This window comes from Camarhynchus parvulus, chromosome 1A, assembly GCF_901933205.1.
Source record: "Camarhynchus parvulus chromosome 1A, STF_HiC, whole genome shotgun sequence".
In the NCBI taxonomy this organism is placed as follows: domain Eukaryota; kingdom Metazoa; phylum Chordata; class Aves; order Passeriformes; family Thraupidae; genus Camarhynchus; species Camarhynchus parvulus.
In genome coordinates, this window is record NC_044586.1 from 36309190 (window position 1) to 36320274 (window position 11085).

Below are 11085 nucleotides of genomic sequence, written 5' to 3' on the forward strand. Positions count from 1 at the left end.
TGTGTTTTTTCTATCTGCAGTGAGTTGACCCTGGCTGGATGCCAGGCACCCACCAAAGACTCTTTACCACAATTCTCTGCCCTGGACAAGGGAGAGAAAATATAATGAAAGGTTCATGAGTTGAGGTAAGGACCAGAAGAGATCACTCAACAAATCCAATTGGAGGCAAAAAAGGCTGGAATTAGAGATATTAACTGAATTTATTACTAACAAAATCAGAGCAGTATAATGAGATGTAAAGTAAGACCTTAAAACACCTCCCCCTCACCCCTCCCTCCTTCCTAAGTTTTACCTTCTTCCCCAGCAGCACAGGGAGAAGGGAATGGGGGTTATGGTCAGTTCATCACAGGCTCTTTCTCCCATTGCTCAGGGAGAGGAGTCCTTCCCCAGCTCCAACACGGGGTCCCTCCCACAGGAAATAGTTCACCACGAATTACTCCAATGTGAGTCCATCGCACTAACAACAGTTCTCTGCAAATGGCTGCAATATGAGTCCATTCCATGGGCAACAGAACCCCTCAAACTGCTGCAGCATGGATCACTCCCATGGGGTGCAGTCCTTCAAGGACAGGCTGCTCCAGCATTGGTCCCCCATAGGATCACAAGTTCTACCAGGGCACTCCTCTAGTGTGGGGCTCTTCCCTCCATCAGTCTGCAGGTCCCTGCCAGGAGCCTGCTTCAGAACAGGCCTCCCATGGGTTCACAGTCTCCTCTCAGGAATCCACCTGCTCTGGTGTGGGTGTCCTCCACAGGCTGCAGGTGGATCTCTGCATCCTCACGGTCCTCCGTGGGCTGCAGGGGCACAGCTGCATCCCCATGGGCTGCACCACAGGCTGCAGAGGAATCCCAGCTTTGGTGCCTGGAGCACCTCCTGCCCCTCTTTCTCTACTGACCTCAGTGTCTGCGGAGTTGTTCCTCTCACATGTTCTCACCCTGCTCTTCTCTGGCTGCAATTACAAATATGCAGTAACTTTTTTCTTTCTTCTTCCTAAATCTGTTATCACAGAGGCATTACCACCATTTCTAATTGGTCAAGTTTTGACAAGTGGCACATTCATCTTTGGAGCGATCAGGGACTGGATCCGCCAGGCACAGAAGAAGCTCCTAGCAGCTTCTCACAGAAGATGAAGCCCTATAGCCTACATGCCACCAAACCTTCGCCATGCAAACCCAATACACTATCCCATATAGTTGAGAAGGGGAGTGATAGAGCAGCTTTGGTGGGCACCTGATGTCCACCCAGGGTCAACCCACAACAAATCAAACACATTGATAAGGTAACAGAAGATGTCCAAAGGTTACTGAAATGTAAAATTGACTCTAGAGTTTTGGATGGGCAGACCTTTCTAAACAAAATCTACATGTCTGTCTTCTAAGAGTCATCTATTATTTACGCTATGACAATCACAATCACCACAGCGCTTGAATGAGCATCACCACTACATCCTTAATCCTTCACTCAGGAGTTCTACTTTCAGCAAGTTAAATACAAGCATGTCAAAACAATCTGTATTTGGGGCAAAACCCAAGCAGAAGAATGACTTTTCAGTCTGCCCTGACTGTCCCAGGGAAGTAAGTTTACCCTTCAGGAAACCAGTCTTTCATCCCTACATTGCTTAAGGTGCCTGCAGTTTACCAAATGCTTGCTCTCTTTAGGTTCTTGTGATCTGTGCCTTCAACCTTCTGTAGGCAAACCTGTGACTCCTTATTTTCACTTCCACCACAGCAGATTCAGCATTCAGCTCAGAAAAGAGGCTTCAGGTTTCCCCTGTGAAACTTGCAGCTTATTTAAAAAATAGTCTCACAATAAGATTAAGTAACAAAAGAATTGCATTACTGTAAATACAAATATTTTTAAATTAACATATTTGTCTCTGAAAAACGTTTTTGCAAACTGGATCTTAAGATCCTGCCTCTGGCTAGAAGCAGAACTAGTTAGCAAGACCGCACATTGTTCAAAATATTGGTTACTGCAGCTTAATTATGTTCAAACTAACATGCACTTAATGGTGCTTCTTCTCCTGTTTCCTGGCTAACCAGGACCCAGATTTCCAGCGGAAAAGGAGGACTTCAGGACTTTTTTGTTCTTCAAGCATAAAACCGGACAACCTACTAGATCTTTCTGTTCCAGGCTCCACATGAAATATTCTTACTTTGTCACTCTAATTTGTACTTACATTAATACAGCACTCTTCTTCTGAGATTACTCTTAAGAGTTTGATGAAAAGCAACACACAGATCAAAAGGATGCCAAACACAAGCATACACAGCAGCCTAAAGCCCTTAATTGTAAAACCTCATTTTCGACTCCTCAGTCTTCGTGGAATTTCAGCTACCACACTTGAGTTTTCTATGCAAGATCTCTGGTTGAACCTCAATTTAGCTTTGGGCAATTCCTGAAATAAAAGGTTTAAGGAGATCAGGACAAAAAACCAGAGGATTATTAAAAATATAAGCAAACAAAAATTGCAGCTCAAATATGAAGAAAGGTGAAAAAGTAACAATAAAATAAGGACATACAGTAAGTACAGGTATACATAGCTGTAATTCAGAAATGCTTGCTTCCCTCTCTAGTGTTCAGATTTAAAAGCAAGTAGAAAATTGTACACCAAAAGTAAGAACATTTGAAGACCAAGCATCCAGAAAAAAACTAGCTACAAGTGCTTGCTTATTATAGTATTACAGCTTCTCCCTATTTGTCTCCAAACCTACCCAATGCCCACAGAGATTAAGTGCCAGGGGGTCTCTGGTGAAATCTCATCTAATCTGCTACTAAGTCAAAAAAGATATATCAGAAAAATGGAAGAGTGATGTTCTCCAGCATGACAGTCAGCTATTCTTGCCTCTTCAGTGCTCCTTGATGCCATAGGACTACTACAGTCTCTTTGATTCTACCAAGTGACAATTTGATGACAATTTGGCATCACTTTCTAGAAGCATGGCACATTCTGAAATAACTTATCTTGGTAGAGGGTAAGATTTTTGAACATAACAGCTCACAGAAAACACAAGTCCAAGGCATCTCGAACTTGTTGATATAAAACCGCCTTGGAAATTCATCCATGGATTGGTATTACATTTCTAAGAATTCTGAAGGAGAGTTCACATTTGCCACAAACTCATTTTTGACACTCCTCATCATAAAACCCATGAAGACAACATTGCATTTTCTGTATGCTTCTACCAATATAAACAACAGACACTAAATAACAAATATTCCTGAATAGGAATAAAATCACCAGACTCACAGAATGTCTACTGCCCATCAAATCTCCATTTTAAACAAGTCAGAAGAGTCACAAAAAGACAGTATGATACATCCTTATTCATACTAACTACATAAATATAACTCCAGAAGTACAAGAGTCAAGATTTTGCCAAGCTGTATTAATTTACACACTCTCCCAACCAAAAGAAAATCCTTCAGCAATATTTTATCCAAAACACAATCATATGAAGCCAAGTAGGCTACGTTTATGGGTCAATTAGTACATCAGAATGTTACCTTGTAGGTAGCTTCACAGTGAAAGATCACAGGAGAGTTACTGACAGCATCTTACAAATTCTAACAACCCCCCATAACTGCTTCATGTGTACAAGATTAGTGACAGAGGTTCCTGTAAGTTGTTGGGCTGTCCCCGCATGCACCTGGACACAGCCAGGCACACAGAATGGCTTGAGTAGAAAGGGACCTAAGAGATGATGTAGTTCTGCCAGGCACAGACAGTGATACCACCCCCTAGATGAGGCAGCTCAGGGCCCCATCCAGCCTGGCTTTGAACATTTCCACAACTCAGTAGCAACAGTAATTGTCATCTGATAAATAAATCAATCTAGTCCTAAACACTGTATTGCAGAGAGTAAGATTTTTAGGTAACTTCCACGTCAATGGAGATTACTTCTGCTCCACATTCCAATTCACCCTTCTGCAACAGTTTGCAACTTTCCACTAGTCTTCTAACAAATCACTTCTAGGAGAAGTATTAGACCAAGTGTTATAGAAATTTGATTAACTGCAAACAGGGATTGTACAGTTTCACAACTTAACAATCACTGTTATCTGGGTTGTGATGCAGTCCAATATTCATCTCAAATAAAAAATACTGACCATACATGAAACTGCTAAAAAAATTAAAAATCAAAGTAGCTGGTCTGACTCTGCAATTACCAAAACTACTTTCACTTCTGTGGTCCTGAAGTGCCACTCCTAGTGACAGGTTCTCCTTCTATCTCCTGTACGTCCCCTCTGAACTCCACATAGATAACTCACAAGTGTCTGCAGCTCATCCTTGACAGAGATGTGGTGGTACTGATTTTTTTGCTTCCTCCTGATATACGAAGTATGCTTTTAAGAAACTTTTCCTCACTGCAGACATAAAAAAAAGTGAAGGCACAATTGGTTAGCTTTCAGAAACAGAGACTGTGAGTGGGAAAAATAGGACAAGACTTCAAAAGCTAAGACAACTAATGCAGAAAAACAAAAAAAGTTGCAGGGACTATCTGTGTTGACAAATTATTTCAGATTAACTGAAGACAATGTCACAAAAAGTTATAGAGTAAGCCATACTACTAGAAATGCTGAAGTACATATTTCCTTTTAATCCAGATTACCTACTGAAATTAGGTAATAATAAATGCTATAATTAAAGCTTGTAAGAGTCACTTCAACGTCAACAAATCTTGATGCAAAGAACACATTCTCCTGAGTTTCTATGAAAAAAAAAAGAACGACAGAGCCTAGCTTTGTCTTCAGTTATAAAAATAAACTGTTCTCCTGTTCCAGGTCCTCAATACTGCCCAAAAATTTAATCATGTAAGGTTTCTCACAGCTTTACAATTAGAGATACATTCGAAATTATTTAATGAATGAGTAACAGTGGCACAAAATATCCATTTTGCTGAAGACCTGGTCAAGTCATTCAGATTTAGGCCGGCTTCCTGTGTTGCAACAGCTGCAGGAGTGATACCAAGTGATCTAAGAAAGTACAGATTTCCTGAAGAGAATTTCAAGCTGGGAAGAAACATGAGATGTTGCTTGCCTGGCACAGGATGCAAACACTAATCCATGAGAAGGGCTAGGCTGTCCTACCCCTGCACTATGGTCTAGCCTCTCTCCCTTGGTCAGGAATAAACTAACCATGTGGACTTACTCAGCAATCTCTTTTTGTAGCTGCATAGCCAGGACTCACTACAAATAACATCAAGTCCTTAGATTAATATAACTATAGAGTGCTGACTGGGACAGTGTACAAAATCATGTCAAATGCCTCCTCTTCTTCCTGGTTCACCTCTAAAAAGTTTCTGTAATTCTATAACACACATTTCTCTAGGGTCTGACAGTGACTTTCACTCTACTGCTTCAGTAGTAAAAATCACTATTAAAACACTGCTCTTGAAAACGAAGCATCCTGAATAGCTAGAGGACCCCCAAATAATTAATTTTTTATTTCAAAAATTGCCTAATAGGCAGATTTCGAACCTGTTGTTTACAGTCTTCCTCACTTTCCTGGCTGTTAGAAGAGAGAAGAACATGCAGTATGTCAGGAGCCCACAACAGCATGCATGAGCAGGCACACATAAAAATAAAAAACTTTTCCACTTTAGTTGTTAGAATGTTTCTTTACACATTCTAAAACTTGAGAAATGAGTTTCCAGTAGCCATAACCTACTGCTGCTTTTGAAGGTAACCTCATTCAACTGCTTCACGAAGAAACAGTCTGGACCAGCAGACAAGGTCTTTGACTTGCTCGAAATAGCATTTGCCTACTACAAGCAAACTGCCACAACTTCATTAAAATATTACTTCTACCATGCCTGTCTCACCCAGTTGCCTCACGCATGACAGGCCTTAAGGAAAAAGCCATACATTGGATCCTCTAAGGTACTACACATCTACTACACTCAACTGTTAACTTTGTAAACTCAGCTTGATAACAGGTCTATTAATCGCATTCAAGTACAAAAGCACTTCTTTTTCCCCCTGCTTTATGCAAGAAAAATAGAAACACACCATCTTAACCACATCTGAGCAGGAAAACAAAGTTTGCCTTGAAATATGAAGGTGTAGTTACTGTAGATACTCCTTTCATCTCTCTGAACAAGGAGGCTGTCTAAAATATCCCTGTACCTGACCTAGATGAAACAGAGCACAGCAGAAGCCTGCCCCAACTCAGCAGGGATTCAGCACACTGACACCACACAGTGCACTTGGTCTGCTTTTGGATTAGCTCTGAGCTAAAGGAGTGGCAGCACTCACAACCACAAGCTAAACACGGACTTGTGTCACACTGCTCATGCTGAGTGATCTGTTTTACTGAGGGAGCAATTTTGATTAAAACTCCCAACTGGAGCCTAACCTGACGAACACTCTCAAATGTCAGCTAGGTATCTGAAAGCCATCTAAGCATTACTTGGAAAGGCCAATTCATAAAGGATCCACCTACCCTCTCAGCATACACCCAAGGACAAGAGTGCCTGTTTTTATCAGTAAGATATTCTTATCCTTAAGAGCACCTCTCTGTACCTAACCCTGAGCAGCTCACAGAGCTCTGTGCATGACAGCATTGGCACGGTAGCAGTAAGCATCAAGTACTCAAGTACTTCTGTGACTCTTGCACTTCCCACATCCCAGATGATAGGTGGACAACTGTTTATTTTAGTTCCCTGTCACATTTACTGTGAGATCACAAGCTACAGTGTAGCCTTCAGCACACTTCCTTCCTCAGCCATGGAAGCAATTTCTTTCTCCTTTTGTAGGCCCTCACCTAGATTCCCATCTGTTTGCCTCTGCTCCAGAAAGGCTCTCAATTAAAAAGACAGCCAGTTTTACTCTGCAAAAACTGGCACAGCACAAAAAGAACTGTCATGGCTCACTTCAGATTTATTTTTGATGAATTGTCCTGTAGGAGAGCTTTCGAACAAAATAGCACAATTTTAATTCCACTCAGAAAACTTATCTGGTGCACATATATAGTAATAGAAGCACAGGTACAGACAGTAAAAAGTCTATTGGGTTCTTCCCCCCCATATAAAAGTTCCAGTTTTACTTTTTTTGTAGTCTTTCAACTCTGTTTTGCAGATGATTTCACCCCTAGGCAGACAGGTGCTCCAAGTACAATCATCTTTGCTGCAGAAAAGATACATAGCAGTTACACTGCACAGTGACATTCCAAACTCAGTTACCTGGGTACAAAAAATAATACAGTTTTACACTACAGCTCTAAGCTAAACCTGAAGTAGCTCATAACACTACAAGAAGCATCCCTGAGACATACATGTACCAAAGGAATAATCACATCCAATTAGTCAGTTTATTTTTGCAAAGCCTTTAATGTGAATAGTACAAGTATACCCCACTATCCACTCAGTTCGTTTTGATCTAGAATGAAGTCTACAGGATAGATTTTGAGCAAGAGTAAAAAAAGATGCAATGAATAATAAAAATTTAAATAATCAACTCTACCAAGTTTGGTTGGGTTTTTTCCCTTCCCAAAAGCTTGTGATTTTAATACAGAGGCAGGCCATCCAAAAGGTTATAACTTAAATAATGTTCCAAGTTTTTCACAGAGATAAGAGACTCTTTCCAAAGGGAAATACACTTGTTTTTGAATGGTTATTCTTAAAGGTAATGTGATTGCTTCACTGCCTTTTAATTATAATTCATGGAAAGGAAGAGTGTTTCTTGACTCCTTTTCTTATAAGAGTAATTTCAACATATACCTCACTGTGAAGAGTACTGAAAAGTCTTTGTCAAACACTGTCTACACATCTCATGCCAGGGTAAGCTGTAGCTGTTATATGTGAAAAATTACAATTACATTAATCAAAACATCTAAATGCAAGAACACATACACAACCTGTATGATTTTCGACCTCTGACATACCCTCTGTCTTGGAACTGTACAACCTTACTATCGTATCCCAAAGCAGGACAGAGAAAGATTTTCCTTTTTTTGTTTCATTTACCCTGGGCAGCATAATCCATGCCTTCAAGATGGAAACAGGAATAAAAGCATGCTATTCTTTTTTGCAAAAACCTTGGTTTCTCATCCTCTTCTGCAATCTAGGGCCAACGAGAGAACAGGCAGATTTGGTTTTATTTTCCCCTCTGCAAACTTTGTTTTCCTTCTACCACCTCTTCACTAAGGCACGCAGAAGGGTACCAGGACCTCAGGCTCATTAGACGGGTTTGGCGCAGGAAGTGTCAGTCAAATTCTTCCATTTGCGTTGACACGGGTGATGGTGGGGCGTTTAGACGAGGCGAACATCCCTGTCATTTCATTTTGTGATAAGCGGGAAGGGAACTTGCAGGCCCCCGCGCTGGCTGCCTGTCCCACTCCGTGCCCCCCCCAGGCACAGCCCGGCGGGCTGCCCCGGCCGGCCGCGCCCGGCCTGACCCCCCCCCGCCTCGCCCCCACGCACCGGCCGGAAAGAGCGAGCGGCTTCTCTCCCGCGGCCGGACTAGGTGGGGCTCGCCTCGGACTTCCCGCTGACAACGCCGGCGGCCGCCGGGCACCGTCCCCTTCCCCGCCCGCGGCGGGGCCGCGCCGGCCGTCACCCGCCCCTCCCCGCGGCCGTCCGGGCCCCACGTCGCGGCCCCGACCCGCGGGGTTACAACTTTCCGCTTCCGCTCCAACTTCTGCTCCGGGGACCGGCGGGCGGGGGGCGGCGGCGAACGGCAGGGCCGGGCCCTGGGCCCGACCGCGACGGCTGCCCCTCGGCGCCCCGCTCCCCCCACCCCCTCGGGGTCCCACCACGCCTGAGGCCGGACGAGGCGGCGGCTCCCGGTTCCACTTCCGCCATGTTCCGGGCTGGTGCCCCTTTCCTCAGAACGCGCCGCTCCCCGCCGTCGCCGCCGCCACCCCCCTCTCGCCGCCGCCCCCACCCCACCCCGCCCCGCCACCTGTACCAGAGACGCCGCGCCGCTCCCCGCCACAGTGGCGCGGCCCGGCCTGCGCTGCCCGCCGCAACCCACCGGACAGCGCCTCCGCTCCCCGCCGACCGCGCGCCACCGCCGCCGCCTCGCCGGCCGATCCCGCTGCGCCGCGCCCGCTGCGCTCCGCTCGGCTCCGCTGCGCTCCGCTCGCCGCCTGTGCCGGGGCGCGGCTCGGGGCCGTCGCCGTGACGCCGCACGCCCAGCCTCGCTCTGGCGCGGCGGGGGCGGAGGGAGGGGCGGGCGCGGGGGAGGGCTGACCCCGCGCACCGCCCCCCGCGCACGCGCGCGGCCGCCCCGCCCCACCCCGGGCCGGGGGCGGCGGGGTTGGCGGGGCCGGGTCTGAGGGGAGCGGGGTGGCCGGGGTCTCCTTGGGGGAACGCCGTCCCTCGCCCGAGCTCCTTTGCGCTCCAGCTGGGAGCCGTGGCTTAGCTCAAAGGGGCGCGCAAAGCACGTCATGGTTGCTTAAAGTTAATGAAGAACGTAAAGAGCTGGAAAAGTAAATGCCACCGCACTATTTCCTGCGTTTCTGAAAAGATGTTGAGATCTACTAGTGAAGGGTGTTTCGGAGGTGCCCCATACTGCTGGTTTTATGTGGACCATTATGTCTCTGGATGTGAACAGTCTTACCATTATTCTTGCCGATACAAAGCAGATTCCCAGTGCCTGCAAATAAGTATTAGCTCTTCTGTTATTTTAATCCTAAAATATGCAAATCACATTTCTCCCCCGTCCCCCCGATGTCACCTATATTTCCAGTTACAAAGGGTTTAGCTGATAAAGATTAAATGAGCATTTATGTTTCTAGGAAACCCTAAGTAAGCAAAGAGTTAACGCGGTGCTTTCAGAAAAAACTTGTGCTCTGAGGAAGTCCACGGCACTTCCACACTTACACAAGAGTGTATAAAACTGACAGGAAGTTGCAGTGAGGCTTCTGGCAAGGAGAGTGGGTGTGGAGGAAGCAGTGGCTTTCTGTTTGTAGGACAGAGATAGAAAAGGGAGCCCATATGAGTTCAAGCGAATCTGTGGGAGAGGCTAAAGCTCAGAGCAGGGTCAAAGGATGACCAGGGAAATGTACTGCCCTTGGTAGGGAAGACTTCATTGAGATACAGGGCATCCAGAAAGCAACGCGCTTCAAAAAATATTTTTCTTTTACAGTGTTGCTGCCAGATCTTGAATGTCATAAAATGTCTTCCGAAGTCCAGACAAATCTCTTGGTGTTTTACAGCTTAAACTCGTGTGCAGTCCTTTGATAATGAATCCCTGTAAATGATGGATAATGCAAGAGAGCTCTGGTTGTGAGAAATCAAGTCCATAGAAACCAGTCCTTTCTCAGCAAAGCATCCTATGCAGGACAAAAATCATTAATGAGATGAATAGGTGAAATACAGCCTTTCAAGTGAAAATAAGAAGAGCATTTCATGCAATTATTGTTACTGTGTAGCATATTAGCTCGCCAGACAGAAAAATACTTGTGTTCTTATTTTTTCTGTCACTAGATACTGTTATTATCAGCACCAGGAATATTCCGAGGAAAAGAACAAAGATAAATATCCTCAGCCCTCACAACTTTCTTCAGTGAACTAGGTTAATCACAAATAACTTGCAGTGTTCCAGGAACAGATACGTGTCATTAATGTAATAATATTTTACAGTGTGTCTTTAATTGTTCTGTGTTTTATAGGCTCTGGGGCAAATCCTCCTCTTTGCTATAGAATAAGAAAAGAGGAAGGTGGCCTTTGGGGGTCTCTGTGAGCAGGTCCTGGTGTTCTGAGTTTCATATAGGGGTATCTGGAACTTAGAATTTTACAAGAAGTGTATATACACATATAAAAACATACGGTTTGCTTAATATTGACGTGTTTGGAGATTGATCACGGTTGCCAGAAGAAATAGGCAATTAGGATTCATTCTAAGCAAGAGACCAAGTGTTCCCTCTCCCCAGCTCTCTCAGCCACATAGTTTGAATTTAAATTGGGCCCTTAATTTTGGATTTTCCTATGAATCATCTAGCTAATCCTCAGCTCAATTCTTAAACCAGCTTTACTCATATCAGTGTGACTGGCAAAGAGCAATTGGTGCGCTAACAAGGCATACTCACCCAGTACTTCCCAGGGCTTGTTCTGCTCAGCTTGCTCAGAGTTTCTACCTCA

General features: G+C 44.7%; 1 protein-coding gene across 1 annotated transcript in view; it reads right to left on the reverse strand.

Moving 5' to 3' along the window:
- RAP1B (RAP1B, member of RAS oncogene family) overlaps positions 1-9020 on the reverse strand; it is a 34701-nt gene extending 25681 nt beyond the window's left edge. Inside the window, exon 1 of the mRNA XM_030959492.1 lies at positions 8975-9020. The gene's annotated coding sequence lies outside the window, so the exon portion shown is untranslated. The remainder of the gene's footprint in view (positions 1-8974) is intronic.
- Between the last annotated feature and the right edge of the window lie 2065 nt (positions 9021-11085).